The sequence below is a fragment of the Podarcis raffonei genome, chromosome 1 (assembly GCF_027172205.1).
Source record: "Podarcis raffonei isolate rPodRaf1 chromosome 1, rPodRaf1.pri, whole genome shotgun sequence".
In the NCBI taxonomy this organism is placed as follows: domain Eukaryota; kingdom Metazoa; phylum Chordata; class Lepidosauria; order Squamata; family Lacertidae; genus Podarcis; species Podarcis raffonei.
The window spans coordinates 27,070,416-27,096,490 of NC_070602.1; the positions used below are offsets into that span (position 1 = coordinate 27,070,416).

General features: G+C 42.6%; 1 long non-coding RNA gene across 1 annotated transcript; it reads left to right on the forward strand.

Moving 5' to 3' along the window:
• Positions 1-20,718: 20,718 nt before the first annotated feature.
• LOC128408271 (uncharacterized) lies at positions 20,719-25,570 on the forward strand. Its single transcript, XR_008329010.1, has 3 exons — positions 20,719-20,908; positions 21,720-21,872; positions 25,176-25,570. It is a non-coding gene; the product is annotated as an uncharacterized LOC128408271 (long non-coding RNA).
• Positions 25,571-26,075: the final 505 nt, after the last annotated feature.

Consider the following 26,075-nt stretch of genomic DNA (forward strand, 5'->3'; position numbering starts at 1 on the left):
ATGTGCTGACCCAAAGGAGACCACTCTCTGATGCCAGCCCACTAGCGGATCATGCAACGCTAGCCAGCTCATTCCCAAAATAACGGGAGCCCCTCCCAGGGTGGCCACATTGAACGCTATCCTTTCGGTGTGCCTGGCCACCCTCATAACCATTGGGACGGTCTGTAGGCTAACTTCTCCTCCCAACAGCTCCCTCCCATCGATCGTGGTCACCTGCAGGGGGTTGCTTAAAGGGAGTATCTGTATCTGGTGTTCAGCTGCAAACTCCTTACTCATAAAATTACAGGAGCTGCCTGAGTCTAACAGCGCCTTTGTCTTTAGTGGGTATCCGTTTGCCAGCTCTAGCAACACCTCTATTACTAGGGCTGGTCTTGGAGGTTCCGGAGTGGGCACTTTTACTGCTCCTTGGCCTGGCTGCTGTGCCCTGACGGTGGCAGCCAGGCGTTGGCTTTTACTGGCTCCTGGACTCCCTCCTCCTTCCCCCCAACAGCTCCCGCCATCCCTTGCCATTCCTTTCTTTGCGGGCAGACTCTGGCAAAGTGACCTGGCTGCTGGCAGAGATAACATTTCTTGGTGCTCTTCCCCTCCTTCTTCCTCCCTTCACTGGGATTTGAAACTGCGCGCGCGCGCGCTGTTCCAATTTCCATCGGCTCTCCTGGCGGGAAATTTGGCTCCGGAATCTCTGGAATGCGGAAATCCCTCCAACGCTCTCCTTTCCCTTCCCGCTTCTCCAAGGCTCTTGCCTCCTGGCGCGCTCCAATGGTCAGCGCTGATTTGGTCAGCTGGTCCATAGACTCCGCCCTGGGCGCCCGGGAAAGTTCGTCTTTCACCGCCGAAGAAAGCCCCTCTTCAAAAAGCATTTGAATGGGTTCCGCCGATAGGTCCCACCCCAATTTATGTATCAGCATTGTAAACTCAGTCCAGTACTCACGAACCGATCGGCTCCCCTGTTTACAAGCCATCAATTGTCTGCGCACCAGTCCCTGTTCAATCTCGCTGGAAAACATCAAATCCATGGCGCGAAAAAACTTCCTCGTGTCCTTCAGCATTTCACTATTCCCTGCCATCAGGGGTCTAACCCAGTCTCTCGCCCCCCCTTCGAGATGGCCAACCACAAACGCCACCCGCGATGCCTCGTCGGGAAAGTCGTCAAACTGCAGCTCGAGAGCATACTGCATCTCTGTCCTAAAGGCTTGATAGTTCCTGGGGTCCCCCCCAAACTTCTGCACCAATCCTGGCATCTTTCTTGCTAGTGGGGCGCCTTTTGCCTTTTCTGCATCCTGCGCCCTCCTTTCCTCTAGCCTCGCCGTTTGCAGCGCTAGCTGGACTTCCAACACCCTGTACCTTTCTTCCAGGCTTGGACCCTCTCCAGCTCCTCCTGCTCCCCCGGCTCCGGCTGGGTTGCTCATGATGCCTCTCTGCACAAGCTGCTTTCAGGGACTGTCCGATTGCTGTGATGGGATGGTGAGCTGCTTGTGCGTAAAATCCTAGTCCCTCAGAGTTTGGCTAAGTCCACAAACCTCTGTCTGTGACGGAGCTCCTTAAGCATGGCTCCATCAGTCGCTCGTAGAATCGGACAGTGGGCGTTTACGGAACTTCTTCCAGCATAAAAGCTCCTTAACGGAAACGCGTCTTCTGGACTCTCGGCGTGACAGTTTCCGACGAGGAGTAGGTGTCCCTATAGGAGGTCCTGAAACCTCCCCACTATTTTCGCTGGAAGTGTCTCTGAGCCCTCCCTCCGACTCACTTTCCCTTGGAACTCCACCTCTCCCCCTGCTGGTTCCCTCCTCAGCTGAATAGCCTCTCTCAGCCTCTGTGAGCCCTTTCACCTCCTGCTCCTCTGATGGCAGTTCCCTGACAGACACCAACAAACCAATTTGTTATAAGAAAAATAGTGCTGAGCACTTGCACTTGGGTACGGCGCTGTTATTGGGACTGAATATGTTCACTGTTCTTAGTTAATCCCCGTCAAGCCTATGTTCCTGACAAGCCAGCTTTTAGATACACACATTTTCAAAAAACTACTTGTGGATTTCAGCTCTCATTAGAACAAAAATATTATCTATGTGCTCAATGCTTGCAAAGATATCCGCAGTACAGTCTAAAGTAACTGGCCGCTGCCAGGTTTTTTTCTTATTTGACTCTTAGCATCTGCCTGATAAGAGTGTGGCTTTCATTTTGGAACACTGAGACAAATCAGATTGACTGTTCTCAGTCCCATTCATGCCCTCTGTGTTTCCACACAGAACGTGCAATGCCAAGAATTGTTGCTTCATCACCTTGTCACTGCAGCTCTCTTCCCTAAGGGGACATGGAAGTAACTGTCTAAGCATTTCATGATTGATTGCCAGAGAGCGCAGGACTCCAGTAAAGGAGAGAATGAAGTTAGTAGAAGAAAGTTTTGTAAAGCCAAGGGTATGCCTTCTCCTCAAAGTGGAATAAGAGCAAAGGCTGGTTCTGTCATTCAGTTAGGAGTGCATAGCCAGATAGCAGGATTTTAAGCTCACACATTCAGTTTGTCATCATATTGGCCTTGGCACTGGAAAGGCCATTTGGGGACAAAGTAAAATCTACACTGTAAGTGTAGAGAAAAGAACAGTCTGCATACTTTAGGAGAAATGCTTAGGTTTGGGAAGCGGCAGTTCAACATTCAATCAGCCAGAGTCGGGACATGCCCTTAAACAAATATCATCTGAACCTCCTTATGCCTACTGTTCAGCAACCAACACCCTGTTGATTATCCTCCTGCTGCCTATAACATGTTCTTATTTCAGAGTACGGCTGTGTTTCAGTAGCAGAACACTTAATTTGCACACAGAAAGTTCCTGGTTCCATGTCTTGGCAGAGCTGGGAAAGATCCCATCTGAAACCTTGAAGAGCCACTGCCTGGCAGTGTAGACCTGGGTTTCCCAAACTTGGGTCTCCAGTTGGTTTTGGACTACAACTCCCATCATACCTAGCTAGCAGGAACAGTGGCCAGTGATGATGGGAACTGTAGTCCAAAAACATCTGGAGACCCAAGTTTGAGAAGCCCTGGTGTAGATAATACTGAGCTAAATGGACCACTAATCAGAATCAGTACAAGGCAGTTTCCCACATTCCTGACCAGATATGACAAGTGAGAGCCTAGTACTTGTTTGTTTAGGTCATATATAACTCACTCTTCATTAAAATCACACAAGCCGAGTATCTTTATGTGTGTAGACTCAATGCCACAGTTGGTGCCATTCCCATGGAGGTGTCTAGATTTCGGGATCAGTTTTAGTCATTGTAGCCTGAGGGTGTGGACAGGACATTTGCAGGTGTTACGCCAATCACATGCCCTCTTGACCCTTCCCCATCATTTCTTGCAAGGTCTAGTTGAGAGGGATTGACCAGGTGGCTCCAGAGGGTGGTCAATATCTCATTACAGGAGGAAGAAATGCCTATTGGTAGCTTGGAAAAGGCAGTGATACAGCACCTTCTTAAGACCCCATAAGGGACTCTAAGGTGCTGGATAGCTACCACCGAGTTTCAAGTAAAGCCATCCAAATTGGTGGCCATTGCTCCCTCCTGTAGCAGTGACTTCTCCATAGTATAACTATGCTATATGGGAAGAATAAGTTTCTTTTATCTATCTTGAATCTTTCGATATTCAGCCTCATTGGGTGTTCCCAAGCTCTAGTCTGATGAGGAAGAAAAACTTCAGATTTGCTCAGGTTGTCTAGAAGAGGGTCCAGAGTTTTCACAGAAGCATGAGACACGTCAGTCATAAAAAAGGAGGTAATGCAGGTGAAGATGGATCCCAAAGAAATGGTCTTCATGGCAAGAGGGGAGCATCCAATACCAATATTTGTTTGTTTGTTTGTTTTTCTATCCCTTGCCTTTCCTCTGCCTGGACTTGCATATGAGAAATCACAGAGTTCCTGGAAAGAATGAAATTAAGCAAACCCCTATTGCTAAGTTTGCATTAGCAGATCTTCACGGGAAGCAGCCTGGATAACCTCCATGAATTAAACACCGCAACCATCAAAGGCCTTTGGCACCAGCTGAGGATTAATGGCCAAGCGGAAACATGATGGCTTAAGGCAAAATTGAGCAATCATTAAGCCAATTCCCTTGGAAAAGTACTGTGCCAAGGTTATTGCTATTATAGAGTTTCTTTAAACATGCAGAGGAGCAAACAAATAAAAATCACAAGAGAGTGAGAATAACCATTAGACTCTGCGGTTTTTTCACCTAGCAAAACAGAAATATGTTGGGTTTTTCCAGGGAGTGTTTGAGTTCCATATCTAAAAAATGCTCTGACAGATAGAAGTAGTTATATGCTATACAGTTGGAGCCAAAACCAAATTACAACAAAAATATATCATAATACATTAGATATGATATATCCAGTGTTTTATTTCTATGAAAAATGGTACCAGTGTACACCATGCCTCACCATCCCCCCCACCATCCCGCTGCTGTTTGCCTGCTGGCACCCTCCCATCCCACCGCCTCCACCGCTTGCCTGCCCACCCACCCACCTGCTCACTCACACTCCCCTCACACCTTTGCCTGCCTGGGATGGTGGTGGTGGGAGAAGAGGTGGTACTGCATATCGACATGTACCGCTTCAAAAAAAAAACCCCAAAAACTGGATATATTATGATAATACAATATAGCAGCAGTCTCTCTCTCTCTCTCTCTCTCTCTCTCTCTCTCTCTCTCTCACACACACACACACACACACACACACGCGCGACAGTTCCCATCACATTCTTTTGCATGACCCCCAAACAAAAGTTTTAGCAAGGTTATATAAAGATAAGGGCTGAGTCAGTTTCTAGTGGCTCCCATTTACTCTTCAGGAACAAGTAAAGTAATCCGCGAGTGGACCTAATGGTCAGGGGTCCCTTTACCTTTACTAAAACTGGGATGCAGATGAGAGAGTTTCTTACACAGATTCTGTGTTCACCTGCAGTTTGGAAGAAATCTAGCTCCCATAGTACCACAGTGCCTTTGGCCACACTCCTCTTAGTTCCCATTCACACCTGTGATGCACTGCGATGCACAGTGTTGGGTTGCATTTGATCTCGCACTAAGGCAAACATTCCATCCGAGCAGGGGTTTCTCCTTGTGCAATGGAACATCCTCCACCCTCATCCCCTAAATGTGTTCTGGGGGGTTCCCCCAACATTCTAGAGCAGATTTGGGGACAGTGCAGGGTGTACATGGGGGAGATGGGAGAAAGTCCCACTGTGGTAGCAGTAACCCTTAAAGGTAAAGGGTAAAGGGACCCCTGACAGTTAAGTCCAGTCATGAATGACTCAGGGGTTGCAGCGCTCATCTCGCTTTACAGGCCGAGGGAGCCGGCGTTTGTCCACTCCGCAGACAGTATTTTCGTGGCCATAATGACTAAGCCGCTTCTGGTGCAATGGAACACCGACACCAGAGCAGCGCACAGAAATGCCGTCCTCCCCACCAGAGCGGTACCTATTTATCTACTTGCACTTTTTGGCACGCTTTCGAACTGCTAAGTTGTCAGGAGCTGGGACTGAGCAACAGGAGCTCACCCCGTTGCGGGGATTTGAACCACCGACCTTTTGATCGGCAAGCCCAGGGCTCAGTGGTTTAGACCACAGAGCCACCTGCGTCCCTGCAGTAACCCTTACCAGTGAGCAATGATTAGTTGAATACTGGCCGATGTAATTCCTACAGAGAGGGTTCTTCTCTGTAGGCATGCCCCCAACATGTGGGCAGTAGGGGTGGGGCCACGGAGAATGTAAGGCAAGGCCAGCAGGTATAGATCTCCCCTCCCCCCCAATAAGATTGTTAATTTCATAAGGCAGAAAAGATCAAATGCAGCTCAACTCCAAAGCAGCAATTCTAAACACTTTTAGGGAGCAAATAGCATTGAACCCAGTGGGCCTTGCTTCTGGAAAAGTAACAACATACACAGGATGGCGCTGAAAGCTTTAGACAGCGTGTGGTCAGTTCTCTCTGCTAACAGTGTGATTATCTAAAAACAACTTCAGGGTTCGTGGCCTGATAGTCCTAATGCTTCCTGTCTGAGTGACAGCTCAAGATCCTGTTCTTCATGTAAATTCACTGCTGCAATAATAGGCTGGATTGATAGAAAGTACATGATGGGGAAAGTCAGGCTCTTTCAAGTTAACACTAAGGTCTTTTCCACTGATCAAAAATACATAGCAACTTCGGAAATCAAAGGCAGTGTAATCTTTCCAGTTAAATTCACCCATGAAATGAACGTCAACACATTTATAAAAGAGGCTCGCAGTGCAACTTCCATTTGAAAGTGCAAAAATGTGAATATCACAACTTGAGAAAATATGTGGTACATTTGAGTCATACCCAGCAACTGCTGGTGTGGTGGGGCGGAGCATGGAGCTGCTCTCCTGAGGCTGGCATCACTCCAGCTTACCTTATCAATCAATCAATCAATCAATCAATATTTTAAAAAAGAGAGGGAAAAAGTTATTTTTAAAAAGAAAGAAGTAATATCTTCTCCTCTGTGGTCTCCTCTGTTGCATGGCCTTCCTCTGAGTCCCGGCCTTTCTTGGAGCGCTAGCTGTGCTTCCCCCCCTCCTTCCCTCCCTCTCCCTCCTTGCACTGCAATCCCCTACAGGCTTACTCAGGGGTAAGAATTAGCAGAAACCCCCTCCTCCTGCTGCTGCCCTGCCCGCCTGTCTGGCGTCTCTTGCACAGGCATCGTCTGGTGGCTGCCCATCTGCTGCATGGCGCACCCATTCAGTGGGTCCGGGGCACAGCCAGCAGCGAGCAAGCAGGAGGAGGCTCACTTGGGCCAGATCAGCTTGTCTCCTGCTCGCCTCTCATCCATGATGGCCAACGACGAGCTGGCCAACACGCTGAGCCACTGCTTGCAAGTCGAGGAGCACAATGGTAAAGCCAAGCAGCAGCCGCAGCCACCCAAGCACCACCCAGAGGCTGAGCCGGAGCCCGATCCAACGGCCTGGGGCGACAGCACTGACGGTGAGCTGAGCGCAAAGTTGCAGCGGCGCACCGAGCTCAAAGACCCTGCGTAGCTCTTACCCAGCGGCAGTACCCAGCACCGCATCTTCAGCCCCTACACGAGTCCCCATCTGATGTGTCTTGTGCGCAGCACATCATATGGGGACTTCCAGCGAGGCAAAATGTTGGACACCACGGCAGCAGGCAGCTCCAGAAGCTGGCCAGAGCCAACTATGCTACCAGGCTGGCTCCAGGCTACTGAGACTGCCGCTGCTGCTGCCACATTTCCCGGGGACATTAGATGAAATCCACGGACATTCCGGGTATGGAATTACTGTCCCTGGGAAACAGGGACATCTGGTAACCCTACATTAAGCTGTTACGTTATGCAACATTATTAATTAATTTATTTTAAAACTCCCCCTTCTCCCTTTAGGCCCATGCTTTTAAGGCAGCTGACCATGTACATTAAAAATTCAGCAATCCTCCAGAATTGTGGAGGTTTGCGAAAGCCTAATCCATGCATATTTTGACACCTGTGGCTCAGGAGGGAAGAGTTTGTTCCTAAAGCTGATTAAAAGCAGCCGGGTTTTTTTTGTTATTAAAGAAGCTTGATGAGCACTGGCTTATTTCTGCCCGTGTATCTTCTTTAATTATAGCGTCTTTTCTTCCTGCTTACGATCAATGTAATCAGCAACTCATTTCGTTTATTAGTATTATTAAATGAAATGATCTTCTGAGCTGGTCTGTGTAACTGATTTAGGAACCTTAAGTAGCAATTGTGACTATTAATGACTGATCTGGATGATAATATGGCACTCGTATTTGTTATCGCTTTATGAAAGTTATTATTGTAATAAACCCGCATGGTTTTCCGAGTGATTCCTTTTAATCTCCTAGCAAAAACAAATAACTCATCTCATAGAATACTTTACATTATTAATCCACTGCTGATGAAATGCCTGGAAAGGCACAACAGTGGTTAGACTCAATGGAATAAGTTTGCTTATTCTCGAGATTCTTTAATGCAAACCGTAACTGAGGCCTTCTTTAGTACACGAATTAATTTAGCGTGAACTTGAGCTTGCGCTCTTATGATTCCTGTCAGGTGTATTCAATCCAGTGCATTTGCTTATTTTATAAAGCAAAAGTCAGGGGGTCTACAGCAGAACCTTATGAGTAGCTGCAACATAGGAACAGCCTGTTCATAGCCTAACAAAAATGGCTGCTGGAGCAAATAATATTCTAGCCAACATGATTGGATTCAAGATTATAACTGTAATTTATGAGTTGTGTATTGTATTTTTTAACACTTTTCTAAAGACTCATTAAATCTCTTTTATGTGTAGTTTTCCCAGTCAGGCTACCATTAACTCGAAAAAGAGAGAATAAAATCCCATTTATAACCTTGCTACAATCACACAGCAATTCTCGCTTGACTGATGTCCTTCTTATGAATTATATGTATTGTAAACAAGTACGGCAAACCATCTTAAGGTCTTCTCTATTAAATCCCATTAATGAAATGCACCACTTAGCTTATTTGACACTTAGGTGACTCCCATAAATTTCAAAGAGAAGGCACTATGAAGAAAATATTTGGAAGAAACAAGTTAATGAATTCTCTGTATCCCACCCACCCCACCCCCCACAAAAAAATATGCAGATCAAAATTTGCAGAGCAGTCTCTTGTTGACCTCAAAAACCAAGAACTATTCAAATATAAGTGTGAGGAAGTGAAAAGCTGAGTGCACTACTAAGCAAGCCATTAGCTCCCTTTCTGCCGTCACCCCCAAGACCCTCCTACATAAGATAGCACTTAGACTTCAGCAGAGTTACTTTCTCTTTGAGAAGTGGCTCACGTAAATGTAAACTAAGCTTTAGGGGGAGGCGCAGCACATTGATGCAAGTGGCACATTGATACACCAAGAATATTTCAATATCGAGAAACATTATTCATGTTGTGACATCACTAAAATGTGTCTATACATGTATGAGTATGACAGCTGTGACTGTCCGGCCACGAGTTTGCTGTTGGCGTTTGACAACAGTAGGTGTGTTTTTAGCTTGGCCAACTAAAAAATTATGTGAAATGTAAAAGTATTCCAATGCTATTTTACGTCATTTAGTTAAGATTTAAAAATACCAAAGGTAAGTCATCCCATTTAGTAATCAGGATTACATGTGATTTTTAAAGAATTTCAGTGGTTTTATTAATAATTGTTAGTTTTCTGAAAACGTCCATTGGAGCACTTTGATACACATTGATACATATAAAAGTGCCCCGCTAATGTACAATAGTGCCCCAATATACAAGTTTGCATCTCTAAACTGATTTCCTACTCATGAAATTTGAAAAGAAAAAAAACTTGTTTACTACGTGGCCAAAGTCATTTCTAAATATAATTTGACTGATTATCAAGTGTCATATCTCAGGAAAAAAACAGGATCTTGTATGTTTGTCTTCCCCATTGTAGAAGATAAGGCAAGCGTTGATTTCAAGGATGTTGTTTTGCAGTTGCCAAAACCAAGTTTTTCAAAGGGCACATCTCGAACATCATCTCTTTATACTTTTTATTTTGACTTCAGTGGATATAATGTGCAATAGAAGCTAAACATTAATTATCTTTTTTATATATAAGCATTTTGTTTAAATTACTATTTTTTGACTACCAAATGTGAGTTCTTATACTTTTTAAAGTTTTTCCAAAGTTTTTTTTTTAATGGATAGGTGTTTGAGGAAAGATTAATATAAGTTTTGATGTTTTGTTTAGAAAACCTGCCATAAAGTCTATGATATGTGTGAAACACTATTAGTTTTGATACATAATTTAGATTTTAAGTAACAAATTGTAAAGCTGATTATGATCTCTCACAATAAAAATTGTTTTTTGTAACTAAATTTTTGTAAATAATTACCATGCTCATACAATTTACACTTTGTATCAAAGTGCCCCATCCACTGTATCAAAGTGCCCCGTAGGTGGGGCAGAATGATACAAACCCATTTTTTACTCAAGTCATTATATTCTCATTATCTTCTAACTTCAATGGTTCTTTTGATTGCTATTATAATATTTATTAGTTATGCCATGCATAAAGCAAAATTTTTTATTATTTGACTCATTTTGGTACATAAAATATGAGATTGAATTTTTCTGCATCAATCTGCCCCACTTCCCCCTTATAGTAAAGAAAACTGTAACAAAATAAGATAATGAGAGAAACTAAATACAACAACACGAGGCAAGTCTGAGGCAAAAAACAAGAAGAGGCATTTGGTTTCTGTGGCGTTTGTACGGAGCCCCTGATCGTCTCACGGACTATTGACCCGTACACCACTAATCCGCTGCCACCAACCAGGTCCTCCCCGGTAAATCACTTAGTCTCACTCAGGTTCTTAATTTAACAAAGAAGAGTGTAGTTTATTGCAGACACAAATAAACTTTAACTGCATTCAAAACATTGTTACTCTTTACCTTCTTAGTCTTATTTTATCCTGTCTCTAACTCTTCTACCTCCCCTCACACAAGAACCAACTACACTAACTGTCTCTCTAATCCCAATTGTCTGCCAACTGCTTTTCCCAACCAACCAATCCACTAAAACCAACCAACTACCCACCTCTCAAGCCTCGGGCTAAGCCCTTTTATAAACAGGTAGGCTCCGCCTCCGGCTTTCTTATTGGTCTACATATTAACCCTTTCTCTCCCCCTGTACAGACATTTTCAAACGAACAGGCAAATGCCACATGCTCGCTTAACTGAGTGTTTTTCTTACACAACCTTCTTCTAAATGGTCCCTCTTTCAGCATTCTACAGATAGGATGTCTTCCATTTGTGTTCCATCCCATTATGATCTCTTTAGGTCATGCTTATGTCATACAAGTTCCAAATTAATAATTCTCAAACAGACACCAAAACTCACTAGGTGTGTTGATGAAATGCCAGACTGCAACAATGAACAAACTCAATGAAAAGGGAGAGGCGTTGCAAGACCTGGCTTCTGCCATCAACAGAGCCATATTTGGGGAAGTGAGGCACAGGCAATGAACAAGAAACCACATTGCCTTGTTATTTAGACAAGGAAGCAGGCCTGTCCCAGAAGCTAGGCTTTACCTAATGACCTGGTTCGGCCTCTTGTCAAAGAGGTTTCATCGCTAGTCTGGCTGTTCCAATATATTTCCCTTCCTTGGCCAATGAATGATGCTGGCTAAATATCCCTCAGGCTCAAATTTAGGAGCCAATGATGCTGCCAAATATCCCTCAGGCTCAAATTTAGGAGCCAATGCACTGTGGGCCAGAATTCTGATGGGCTTCTGGACAGATTGCCTTTCAGTCATGCCTAATGTGATCCAGAACAATCCGACGCTATCCATGGGCTCAATCTTGGCAGTCTGCAGGCATCAGTGATGCCAGCTCACCCACCTTGGCACAAATGCCCAGCACTACTGATTGGTTGTACATTACACACACACATCCAAAATGGACTGGCAGTAACCAGGACTAGCTAAAATGCCCCCTTAGGACAGAATTATAGCTATCTGGAAGTGCAGTCCCCAGATGATTCTTTCTCTTTCACAAGGTAAATGTCATACAAAAAGGCCTTTAAAAAACGAAAGAAAAAGAAAAAAAGGAGACTATGCCCAGGAGATTTATGAACAATGCAGAAGACCCAATACGCATTGTATGCTCTCATATTGAAGATAAGGGAGAAGGTGGGCATTGTGGAAGTTGCAAAGCTTTGGAGTGAGTGCAGGAACACACACTCATCCATGCATGTTCTTGCTGATCACACTTCAAAGAACCTAACAATAATGTCTGTGGAAGCGAGAGGGATTATCCTTCATACTTGAAAGTGACACATCTGGCTCGCTAGAAAATGGGAAGGGGGGGAATGAATTGACAGAAGTGAAAGGTAAAGATCTGAGTCTAAATACACAATGCATCAGCCTGCAGCTTTTCTTGAAAGAAGACCCTGGGTAAGACATGAAAGGCACAGAGGAAAGAAGCTCTTTATTGGAATGAAAGGCAGTGGATATATACGTTTTAATGAAATTCAATTCTCTCTCTAATTGGGTCACATCAGTAAAAAAAATAAAATGCATGCAAATTTATAGGCTCACATTGAGTTTGGCAGTAATGAATGCCTAATAAACTGTTAGTCTAAAGCAATGAGTTTGGTATTTTTCCTTTCTTAATCCTGTCATTACACAACATTACAGATGCCTTGCTAAGGGCTTGGAAAGATCATACACATTCATACACACAAAAATAGGTTGCAAAACTGAATATATTTGAACTACTCTAGATGAGGAGAATGAATGGGGGTTTGAGGAAACAGACTAACAAGAAAAACAGGAAACAGGATTAATGGTTGAGGAATTAAAGCTTGCAAGATTACTGTTTTTAAAGCATGGGCTGAGGGGCATGGCTGGCTGGTTTCATCTCATTGTATCAAGATGAAAACCTGATTCCAAGCGTTATACTAAAGTACATACAGGGGAAGTTGCTCAAAAAAATTTTAAAATAGCAATTGTATTCCAGGTAGTCACACATACATAAGAGAAACTTCAACTGTATAGCCCTGGTTCAAATATATAAGGAACAGGAAGCATTCCAAGATAATATACTCATATATTTTTCTTTTTTTAAAAAAATTAAAAAATCAAATCCTGTGTTACAAACAACTAAACCACTTAATTTCAAAAGCTTTCATCTTATTCATGCATTTAAATAGAACCTAAATTGGCTCTGTAGCTCATCAATGCTGAGACATCAGGGTGTAAATTGATTCCATCTACATGGCACTTCTGGTACTTAAGCAAATCAAGAACAGGTAGTTCTGAGGGTTGCTCTGCACAATATGAGGCACCCAGCCTGGCAATGGCAAAGTGAACATTTAACAGCAAGTTTCAGCTAATCCTGGCTCACTGATGAGTGAAAATGCCAAGGAGGGATGGGAATTTGTGGCCCTCCAGGCATTCTTAGAGAGTACAACTCCCCTCATCTTTAACTATTGACCATTTTGGATGGGCCAAAGGGAGCTGGAACCTAACAACATCTAGAGAGCCAAATGTTTCCTACTCCTCTCTTAGAGAGACTGCTGGCTGATTGATTAGGATGGCGGCTGACGTTTTCTCAATAGAAGAGATCTAGCTACTGCATTCCCACTATTCTGCATTTTGCATCTGTTGTAATTCCCATAACCCCATACATATATAGCACATAAAAAGGTAAAGGGACCCCTGACCGTTAGGTCCAGTTGTGGCCGACTCTGGGGTTGCGGCGCTCATCTCGCTTTATTGGCCGAGGGAGCCGGCGTACAGCTTCCGGGTCACGTGGCCAGCAGGACTAAGCTGCTTCTGGCGAACCAGAGCAGCGCACGGAAATGCCATTTACCTTCCCGCCGGAGCGGTACCTAGTTATCTACTTGCACTTTGACGTGCTTTCGAACTGCTAGGTTGGCAGGAGCAGGGACCGAGCAACGGGAGCTCACCCCATTGCGGGGATTCGAACCGCCAACCTTCTGATCGGCAAGTCCTAGGCTCTGTGGTTTAACCCACAGCGCCACCCGCGTCCCTTTATATAGCATATGGTAGTGTTCAATCACCTTTGTACATTATGATTACTAATTCTGCAAAGGAAGTCACACAGCTGTACTATCATCCAGAGTGATGGTTCCCTTTGCAAGGGGCTTCACAAAACCTGATGATCAGGTTTCGTAAATCTCTCTGTCGAGCACTGTACACTAAATGGAGCCTAAAGTCCATTTGGGCCGAGCCAGATTGAAATAGGTCCAGAAAAATCAACCGCTTCCAACAGAGCTGAAAGATAATGTGCCATAACTCACTCCCATCTGGAAATGAAATATTTGAGAGTGCCATTCTGTGATTTTTCAGCTTAGAAAATGACCATGAGGTAATTTTATTGTGTTTTAATATTTTAACTTTTGTATGTTTTAAAATATGGTTCTGAGTTTTGCTTGATTTTCCTGTTTTATCTTTTGTAAACCGGTTTGAGGGTTTTTCTTAAATCAAGAGGTGTATAAATGTTATGAAATGTAAGGGGGGGGGATTATTTTCCATATAGATCTCCATACAACACTTGCCTTTTTCAAGGGTTCAGGCACCTGCCATCATTTAATAAGTGAACCACCCTGAGACCTGCGGGTATAGGGTGGTATATAATAATAATAATAATAATAATAATAATAATAATAATATTTTAATGAACACCCTTGTAACTGGTCAAGTTAGGCAAAAGTCATAAAAGAAGTATTAAAACTTCACATTTATTTTCCATAGAGGTAAGTTTTCATTTCATGGGATAAACAGAATATTCTAGAATGGGTTTTCTGTAGAAGCTGAATGAATAAAGAAGCTTACTGGCTTCCAATTAATTCAGTATATCTTGTGGTTTCTGGTCTGTTTCCTTATTTGTAACTCATTGGGATCAAGAAAAGGATTCCTCCCACCTATGGTCATAGATTTATCTGTAGAAAACCTTCTATTTCCTCTTATGTTACAGCTCTCAGCTGTAGTAACATCCTCCAAGGGTACCCTCCCTTTATAGGGAAATCTGTGCCAATGTGAAGCTTATGTAAGCAACAGATGAGGATATTATTCATTGTAAGTATAAACTAAGGTTTGCATTTGGGGGTTCTTTGACATCACTAAAAGCTTAAATAAAAATGGGTTGGCTGTTATGCACAGCAGAAGAGGAACTAACATAAAACTAAGGATAATGCTGTCACTTTCAATGTCTGATTTTTTTTAATGCCAGTGAGCTAATTCTATTTTTTGGAACCTATAGTGCCTTTGGCTGTGTCTCTGTTGGAAGGCACTAGCCAATTGACTTTTAGGAGAACGGAGGACTTTAAAAGTACTGAGAACTTCGCTTTCTACATATACCTTCCAATCCTGAAAAGCTCTGACTTGCATTCTAAGGCTAACCATTAACTTGGGAGTAAGCCCCAATGAACTCACTGGGTCTGACTTCTGTGTAGGCATGTTGATAATTGTGATTTAAGAGAATGCAATATTCTAGAGATGATGAAAAAAATTATCAGAGACCAAGGTCTTTCAAACTGTTTGTTAGCAAAAACTCAAGATTCAAGTTCCACATTGAATATAGTAATCTCAGAGAATTGGCCTACAAGATAGGGGTTGTCTTCCGTGGGTCACACACAAGTTTAATACCTGATAAAATGAAAAGAAAGGATCCTAGGCTAGGACCTTAGAATCCTAGATCTAGAATGTGTATACCGACAATAGAACTATATGTACAAAAAGAGGTTCAGGCTTATTCACACATTACACTGGACATGAGTGCACACTTATTCTATGCATGTGCATGTGTTTGAGTAAAAGAGTGCATACTTGTTGATTTGTACCACCCATGTTTTGCAAATAGGTGCATGGACTGTACATCCATTGAATGCAATATGCATATTATTTGCAAGTGTGCAACCTAAATGTTTGTGTACACAGGTATACAGATTGCACAACCGTTGACTATAAAGTTGAATGCACACCTCCACTCTGATATTTCTGCTGCGGACACCCACATGCCTGAGTTGGAAAGCAGGAGAAAACTGAAAATGATTTTTTTTCACCTTTGCTGAACTGTTTTGGGATTTGATTAATATTTACTGTTCTTATTTGCTTTTAAAATGGCTTTATTATTACAATTTTGTATTTACTTTAATGAAGAGCAGGTGAAAGCTGCCTTTAAAAATTAAGGAAATAAATAAAGCCAGCTTTCCCATTGAGCCACTCATTCGAGCAACTGTGGTAGAACTTCAAGGACTCTTTGGCTGGAATTGTTCCAAATAATTCATGTGGCCAACCTTGGCAACATCCTCAAAGTGAATGGAGTGCCCAGCATCAAGTGACTGTGTGGTTATGGAGCTGTATCTATGAGGTCTTCCTGAAAAAAATTGTTTATTATATCAGACATAGTTACCATGTGATTAATTTTGGTTTAATTCATTTTGTTACCCATCAAAACGTCCATCCATATTTCTTCAGTTGTGGTATAGATAAATATACATTAATTTCACTGCTCTGTTTTCTATTCCTTGATCTTATGCATGGATCATATAATTTTATTCATTGCCGTAAACAACCCTGTAGGAACAAAGAATATTAAAGGACATAAAATAAGGTCATTAACTACAGAGTATTACCTTGGCAGGTTACTCAGCTAATGACCAAATACGAAGCTGGAAGTTTCAGCAGGGTATTTTAATAAAAATATTCAGCTAACTGGCTGGCAAAACTATTTTACACTGGCAAATAAAAAATGAGAAACTTTCCACTCCCGAACCTCAGCATAATGCATTTGTGAACATGCCACGTATTGGAATGGAAGATTTGTGGGTCACTTCCTACATATACTTCCATGTAACAGCAGAGAAAGGTGAATTAGATGAGATGTAGTTCACCAGATCTGTAGGGCTATGCTCTTCTAAAAGCTCATGTTTTATGTCCAATTCACAGGAATGGAAAATGTTGTTTTATATTCATTTTACATAAAAAAGCATTTGTACCTTGGCTTTCAGTCCTCAAAAGGCAGGGTATGAGATATGAGGAGAGACCCTAGTCTATTACCACCCACTGTGCGCATTCATTCAAGATATGTGCTTCCCCTCCTCAACAGTGACCCAAAAACTACTACTACTACTACTACTATTATTATTATTATTATTATTATTATTATTATTATTATTATACCTCCCTATACACAGGGGTCTACTAGTTACTACAACCATGACCACATTTTTTTAAAAAATCAAATATTCAGCATCATGACTTTATGCATCAATTTTAACTCACTGCTTTCCGTGGTGATATGAAATAATTCAAATATGAGCACATCGACGGATGCTACATTTATTTCACTTCAGTAGCCAGACCTTTACATTCATCTAGAATGCTATTATTAGAATGCTTTTCTAGCAGAATATCAATAAAGTATATTTTCAGTTGTTGTAAAGGGGTGTTCCTAAGTCCAGAAGCAGCTTCAGAGTCTCCGCCTGATGTCTGATTGACCTTCAAAAAAGAAGAAGTGATATTACTGTTGTGAGCAGCAGGCTAACCAGCATGTAAGCTGAACTTTCTGAATGATCTGCTTTCCTGTTAAATCATGTGGAACACAATCATGTGGAACACAAGAATGGACTCGGTGATCCACAAATGCGATAACTGGAATTGATCTCATCCCGTGCAACTTTCAGCCATTCCACAAAAGTTTTGAGTCATTCAGTTTTAGTGGCTAAGTAGTAAAGTGGCTAGAGCAGGCGTGGCCAAAATGGTGCCCTCCAGATGTTTTGGAACCACATCACTCCAACTATTATTTTTTTTGGTTTGTTTTTTTTTATTAAAGATTTTCTTGTTTTACAGAAGTAAGTGTAATTTCTCTCGTATTTTTTCCATGTAATATTTTTACAAATCCGTTTCATTTGTTGAGACACTAGGGGGAGAAAAAAAGAAAAGAAAAAAAGGGGGTGGAGGGAGGGAAGATGGGTGGGGGTGGGGGTGGGTGGCGAGGTTTCTATTATGCTTAATGTATGTAGGGTTTGGTGTCAGCGTTGCTTGTGCTGTTCACTTGTGTTCCTTTGGTGGTGAGAGAGGTTGGGGTTGGCTTAGGGTGTGGTTGTTTGTTTGTGATTGGCTGTGGTGATCTTTGTTTTCATGTGTGAGTGGGGTGGGTGGGTGTTTTGGATCAGGTTAGCCATATTGATTTGTATGCTGTTGGTGGATTATTGTTGTTGTCTTGTTGGGCTGTGTATGTGATAAAAGGGAGCCATACCAGGATAAAGGCGTCTTCTTCTGTTTGTCCCCGTGTCAGTTTCAGTTTATTGGTTAATTTTTCTAGTAGGGCTGTTTCCCATACTATTTGGTACCATTGGTCCATACTTACTCCTGACAGGTCTCTCCAGTGTCTGGTTATGGTGTTTCTGGCTGCTGAAAGTAGGTGGGTTATGAGTTCTTTGTGGTGTAAATGGGCATTGTTGTCTTGGAAGAATCACCCCAACTACTGACCATGCTGATTGAGGCTGAGATGTGTTGGGGATCAATAACATCTTGAGGATCCTGAATTAGCTACCTGAACTACAGCATTGGGCAGAGTGGAGAGACCCAAGTTCAAATTCCTGCTAAGCCAATGGGCCGATCACTTTCTCTTTCAGCCTTAGCAAATTTCCAGGATTGCTGTGTAAGATTCACATCCTTCTAGAATGTGGACCCTGAAAGGTTGCCTGAGAGGGTATGTGGCCCTCAGGTTAGAAAACTTCCCTCCCTTCTGATCTAGCATTTACCACTTTGCTTCCTGGGGGAGGCTCACATTCTGTACCATGGATCGTGGATTTCCAAGAATGTATTGTAAGCAGGTGCTCGTGATCTCCCTTGCCAATATTGTCCAGTCAGAATAACAAATCTCTTGTCTTCCCTACCAGTCGGATCTTCTATTGTGAACATTTTGCTTTCCACAGTTTCTGGGCCCTCATTCTGTCCTACGGTGCTACTAGCAAAGGGCTTGGTTCTCTCACAAGGAGAATTTATTGTCACAATAAAAATAAAGCCCCGTTCTCCACCAACACTCGCAGCTCCGAAGACAGAGTGAATAAGCTTTGGGAATTTACAGTAGAATACCACTGGGTCATTGTACCAAACTGAAAAGTTGGCTCAGCAGACAGCTGTAGACGGTAATAAAGAAAAGGTTGCCTAAGGGAGAGAACAGAGCAGTTTGATTTGTTAGTGGAGAAATGTACATTATTCTGGAGTGTGACAGCCCAGACATTAGGCTGGGTTTGTGTTTTGACCAGCCAGAGACTTTGTCAGGGCAGCTATTTTCATGCTCTTGTAAATTATTAGCTCAAACAGAGTGCTCAAGAAAATGCAAGTTTACTTATCACTTTGGGGAGTGTGCCATTTGGTACAAGACGGGTCATTTTGTTTTTTAATAGCATCGTTTGGAAACAACTGGCTTTCCTCCCCTTTGTGATTGGTCAACGGTCGAGAAAGACATTTCATGTAACAAGGGCAAGAGAAATATGGACACAAGCAAAATATGTTTGCCGTGTCCAGTGGGTTGTTGCTGTCCATATGACTGTTGTAGCCCGGAGCCTCTGAAGGCTAGGACACTGATTCTGTTCCAGGTGAAGATGACACATTGGGCCTGAGGACTGACTGAGCTGCCTGCCCCTGCTACTTCATAATGAACCGGAAGGCTGGGGAAAACAAGGTTATTTTTTAAATTCTGTGAGTTGAAGGCAATTTCAGACTTTAAATACATTTCTTTGGGGGCAAGTATATCAAATTCAATTGGCTTGCAATTTGTAGCCTTCTCTGAAGTTGGGTTTGGGTGGATGGATGGATGAGGGTCTGTAATGGCTACTGCAGATGCGGGTGAAGGGAGTAGCAATAAAATAATCTGAGAAGCAAGACTGCTCATGCTTTCTACCTCTTGACATTTCAGGGAATGGGAATCATAAAACTGAGAAGAGATAGAAAGATAGATAGAAAGATATAGTAGTTCCATGTCACAATTATGTACTCATTTTATTACATGAATATCCTGGGACTCAAGGCAGTGCTCATGGTTCTCTTCCCTCAAATACCATCTCTGTGAGGTAGGTTAGACTGAGAGATGGTGGCTGGCCCAAGATCATCCAGTGGACCTCATGGCTGAGTAGGGAATTGAATTAGTATCCTAAGGCAGTACTCCACACTTGCATGCTACATTATACATTCTTAAAATTATGTATCACTTGGCTTCCTAAAAAGGCATTTAATGAGATGTACAATTAAGAAACAGAAAAGTTCCATACAAGTATATGACAGCTTAAATAATGGCAGTAAAGGTAAAGGGACCCCTGACCATTAGGGCCAGTCGCGGACAACTCTGGGGTTGCGGCACTCATCTTGCTTTATTGGCCGAGGGAGCTGGTGTACAGCTTCTGAGTCATGTGGCCAGCATGACTAAGCTGCTTCTGGCGAACTAGAGCAGCACACAGAAACGCCGTTTACCTTCCCGCCAGAGTGGTACCTATTTATCTACTTGCACTTTGATGTGCTTTTGAACTGCTAGGTTGGCAGGAGCAGGGACCAAGCAGCGGGAGCTCACCCCGTCGTGGGGATTCGAACCGCCGACCTTCTGATCGGCAAGCCCTAGGCTCTGTGGTTTAGCCCACAGCGCCAACTGTGTCCCTTAAATAATGGCAGTAGCAATCTACAAAAATAAAATAAAATGAAGGAGGCAGTTTAAAAGTTTAACTTTTTAAATTAAAAGAAGTCTGAGAGAACAAATAAAATTTAATTCCATATCTGAAGTCCTACATGGAAGTGGCCTGGCAAGCATTGCTGGGTTGCTTGATCCAGCTGCTATGGGCCCCACAAAGCTGAACATCACACACAAAAAAGGAAACCTGAAGCAAGGCCTAATAATTCAATAGGAGAGTTATAATAATGTTCCTGCATTAATGGTAGTGTGGTAAAAAGTATTGGGGTAAGTACTGTAGGTAGATGCTACATAAAGTCAGATTGGGAAACAGGAATCGTCTGGTTGCGGTATCCTGTAGATCAGGGTAGAGAACTTTTTTGGCCTAACAGGCCAGATCCGTATTGGTTGCCAGACCCATGGACCAGGTCTGACCGGTAAGAGGGACAACCCACCTGTCATTCATGGAACTTAATGATGACATCATTCAGCTTATGAGCAGTGACTTCAACCCTGCTTTCTGGAGGGTTTAGCTGTATGATTCAGTTCCCCACAGGGAACTTAGCTGCATAACTGACACAGTCATGTCTCAACCCCCCACACCACCCCTACCTGAGGACATCACACACAAGTTGCTTACAGAAGTTTCATAGGTCATCCATTGAAATATATAAGCTTGCTAATATATACAAATAATTTAATTTATCATGCACAACCTGCTAAACAGAAAGGTAAAGGTTTCCTAATTTCATTTCTAGGCTCTTGAACACAATTCAGAGGATTGAGTCAATGGGAAAAACTGCAGCTCAGTATCATAGTAGCAGGCATCACTATTAAGGGGGGGAGGGTTGCATAGTGGGAGGCATCTGTGAGGTGAAATAAGTTTATGAGAGAAATAAAAGAATAGGATTATGAGAAGAACAAAAGGTCTGGGGAAAGGGATGGTGTGAGCACTATTGGAAAAGGAAATGAAAAACACAAAGAAGGAGAGGGGGAGAGGGGGAGAGTGAGATCAAACAGCTCAGATCTTCTCAAGAAGCATCGGGTGTTTGAAGTCCACAAAGATAACACACCTTGTCCAATCCTCTTCAAAGATCAGATTTCAGGGAGCGAAAGGAAGAGGAGAAGAAAGAAAAGGAGGGAAAGGGATGGGCTATGGTGGTATTGCCTCAGAAATGAAAAGGGAAATCACAGAGACGGAGAAACATTTTGTCCTGACAAAGTGAAGTAACTGTGAAGAGTATAGAAAAGTCAAACAGTCACCCTTCATGGGATTCTGAGATTTAGGGGCAGGGAGGTGGTTTGTTTTGATGAAAACAGAAGGCTCCATACATCAAGTTAATCATGAGCAGAAAATGTAAGGAGGGCACATCAGAAAAGCAGTGCCCATTTATTCTCCCATTCTCTTTTCGAACAGCACAGCCAAATCTGTGCCAGATCTGTTTTAGAGGCTGCTTTCAATGGATGCTACCTTTCAGGAATTAGTTAAATGTGCCTGTGTGTTTAACATGACCCTGATGGTTTCTTTTTCTCATTTTTCAGAGAAAAGGTCCTCCAGGATGGACTGATTTATAACACAGAAGCGGTGGGTGTACGAATGACTGAACCTTTGCTGAGCCTGCTGTTTCCCCACGGTGGACTGTCCCCTCGCCCTGACACCACTTTCCTTCGCTGTGGGGTTCCAAACATACGTTTGTAAGAATAAACTCACAATTAGAGCACCAGAGGTGGGGGAAGGAGAAGCAGTTGGGAAATCAATTTGTTGTGAAGTGACTTTTCTCTCTTCTTCTTCTCTTTCTTTCTTTCTTTCTTTCTTTCTTTCTTTGTTGAGTAGGAATGGAATGGTCTCATTTTCCCAATCTTCAATTCAGTTCCCCACATTTCCGCAGCAATCTGCAATCCCTCCCTCCTGGAAAATTCTAAAGCATTTTAGTATGAATTCCCCTAATAAACTCATTTTTGTATGTAGTTTTGACTAGCACACACATTTGTGCAACCCTTTATCCTACTATAACACATTTTTGTGTTAATTTCATAAATATATTGATTTTTAGGCACACTTTCCCCTCCACTTCACTGGAGAACCGCATCACAAAATTGGATAAGTTTGAATTTTGGAGGATGCCTGTGTTCTCGTTTTGTTTCTGAAAGTGTGAGTTTGATAGATTCCGCTTTAACTGTGAACTGGATCAAATTTCTCCTCCATGGTGCATCCATTGCCTCACTTTTGCTTTTGTATAACAGTTTTGAGGGGAATCATCTATGGTTTTGGGGGGGGGGGCTTTAATACTCTTGAAATGTTAATGTTTTGTTTTCTTTGTTTAGCATTTGTATTGTTCATATATTTGTATTTGTGCATCAGTTCTTTGTGAGCTGCCTCAGGTACCTTTTTTAGCCAAAAGGTGGCATATAAACAAACCATAATATAGACACTTGGCAGAGCGGGCAGAAAAAATTCATTGTTTGGCTCTACCTTTGTTTTTACAAAGACTTAGGCATATGAAGATGCTTGAATATCTTTAAAGTTCTAGAACTGGCATGAAGGTATTTATTCACTGCTTCTTAAACCACATATAAGTCCTCTAGGGAGCAGCAACTTCTGGCACAACAAACAAGTTTATTTTATGGCTTACGGGCAATAGGGCACCAGCAATAGCATGTTGCATTTGAACATGACAATTGCACGTGGCAACCTGAAGCCCATTCTCCCCATCATCCATGAAGATCATCCTGTGCCCTTGGACAAATTGCTTTCTCCCTGCCTGTACCTGTGAAGATGAATGTGACAAGAACCGTAAAGCATTTTTAAAAAATGGTTTCTCTTACCAATCCCTTCTATTTTCCCTTTCAAATCGAGCAGAGCCTCATTCACATCCAGTCACCAGGAATGCTACAAAATTTGTATGCAACAGAAAGGCCTCCAAAATAGATAGACACATAAAGCATATAGCTATAGAGCAATGGGGAACATAAAATATGTGCCTTTCCCACCTCAAATGGACCCATATTGAAGAGATCTAGATGAATGAGGCTTTATTGTGTTCAAGGTGACATAACACAGAGAGTTGCCTCTATGCATGCTTCTTAAAACAGGTCTGAACAAACTATCTGCAATCCACCCAGTGCTGCTACTTGGTAATCTCAGCCATATTCAGATTTACAGAAATAAATTGAATGAAATCCATGCTTAGAGGGCTGCCACAGTGTGATTTGAGCTTCGTTATTAGTGATCATGCCCAAGCCAGTTCCAGAGAAGTGCACTGCTCATCTCCCTACAGCTTATTTCTATAAACATACTGTATAAAGCAAGCATAGTGAACTTGTAGCCCTCCAGATGTTGTTACACACTACGAAAGCCATCATCCTTGACCACTGCATGTGCTGACTGAGGCTAATGGGAGTTTAAGTCCAACCTCTGTTCCCCTGATGTTTCCTGCCTGTTCCCCATCTCTGATGTAGAGCATGATCCTTCCTGTACTTTCTAAAAAGTGCACCATGAAAACAAGACACATCAAAATGAGAGATGAAATACTCTTTGTCATCGCCATCATAAACTTTATTGCACTAGCCAAAGGCCATGGCATCAAATTACTCTTCATTGCTGTGAGTGAAATTCCTATCAACATTTCGGTCCTGGAAACCACAAACCCTCCAAGTATCCCTATTTTCCAGGGACATCCCTGATTTAGAGAAGCTGTCCTGGTTTCTGATTTGATCCCAGAATGCCCCACTTTTCTTTAGGATGTCCCTATTTTCATAGGAGAAGTGTTGGAGGATGTGGAGTTATCTGACCCACCAAGCCATCTGAAGGCAATCCTGTATAGGATTTTTTTAATGTTTAATGTTTTATTATGTTTTTATATATGTTGGAAGCTGCCCAGAGTGGCTGGGGCAACACAGTCAGATGGGTGGGGTATAAATAGTAAAATTATCGTTATGGAATTTGGTGTTCCTATTTTCATTGGGAAAATGTTGGAAGGTATGCAACCACAATCAGTGTTATTAATGACCTCAGGCCCTACAATCAGCAGGGGAAACCCTATTGGTAGTGTCACCACTGAGCACTGGCTTCTTGATGCTAACCCATGACAGGGCCTTCTTGGTGGCAGTGTCCCTTTTGTGGAATCGTAAAGTGCATCTGTCTCCCTTATTATTAACTTTCAGGATGAACTTAATAACATTCTCATTTACCTAGGCATCTGGTAGCTAGTAGATACTGATCCTTACAACCTTTACATTATTGGCTCTGTGTGTATGTGACTACAGTGCTACCTCGGGTTAAGAACTTAATTGGGTCTGGAGGTCCATTCTTAACCTGAAACTGTTCTTAACCTGAGGTACCACTTTAGCTAATTGGCCCTCCTCGCTGCCGCGCAATTTCTGTTCTCATCCTGAAGCAAAGTTCTTAACCCGAGGTACTATTTCTGGGTTAGCAGAGTCTGTAACCTGAAGCATCTGTAACCTGAGGTACCACTGTATTTTAAAATGTTTTTAGATGTTTTTAATATGTTTTTATTTCTTAAATCCATTGTTTTTACTATTTTAGTGTTTGTTGCCCTGGGCTCCTTCGGGAGAAAGGATGGGATGGAAATTCAGCTAACCAACTATTTAGCCACTAAGGACTTTTAGCTGCACTGGGGAATGTCCCCTCCTTCTCCTTTCCCTGTGAGCCCCCCTGCTCCCACCCCCTACATCTGCTCTGGGATTTCCCCAAAATCTTCTGGAGCAGATTTCAGAAAGGAACAAGGGCAAATGGGGACAGGAGAGGAAGTTCCATTGCACAAGTGGAAATTCTTGTGCTAGTGGATCTATTTAGTTGGATACTACCATTAATAATACAAATAAATACATTTGACAATGCCAGAACCTCCCACTCTAATTGTCTTTTGAAAGTACTGTGTTTAATTATAGTAATTTAGAGGTCATAGGTGGAGTCTAACACTAGTACAATGGAGATCAGTCTTTAATGGTTCCATGCATTTTCTCCACATTGAACAGGCTCTCCAGATTCGTTATGAATACCCGCAAAATCCCAGGAGTTTTCGTTCAGGGATAGTCACAGCGAACCGACTGAAAGTAATTGACATGACCCATATTCCCTGATGAGCTAGTCAGAGACGGAGAATGGAGAAGGTGTTGTTATGGCTCCTTAAATCTAACCAGAGAGCCTGTAAGGATAGCATGAACATTTAACCAAGGACAGCATAAGTGAAATTACTGCCGTACATGTCTATAAAATAATGTATGGATGTATTTTAATATGTGTTTCTATTGGATTCATTTGTTCCGGCTTTGTTTATTTTCTTGATGCTCTTGAGTGGAGCAATAAAAAAGATGAAAGGCAATATGAGCCTGGAGAGAAGGAGGTAGAATAATAAAGCTGCAGTTATTAATGATCTGTCCTGCTTGGTGCAATAAGACCCTGACAGCTGTCAGGTTTCAGACACATCAGACCTCTTGTGAAATGTAGTGAGAATATCACAGGGCTGTTATAATTCTCGGGCAGTTGCAGAGGTCCAACCTTGGAAGTCTGACAAGCCCTGTGGAATTATGAATTGTTTAATAATATGACAGAGGACTTTTATTTGACAAAGGAGAAGGGAATTGGCTGTGGGATATGTGTCCTTCCAGTCCACTTGATGTTGCAGCATTTCACCGTTTGCACCATTTGCAGTCAGCCACAGGGCCCAGGCTTGATTAGAGTTGCCAGTGAAATTTCACACAAAGCCAGGTGTGAAGTGAGCTTGTGGGTGCCGCTTGGGGCAGAAACACCTGAGGAATTTCACAATAAGTCAAAATAAGACCAAGAAAACCACCTCAAGTTTAGGGATTCACATGCCTTTAGCTGTTCAGCAGATTCTTCTTCTTTTAATTAGGTGACAAGTGGAGGAGCATCAG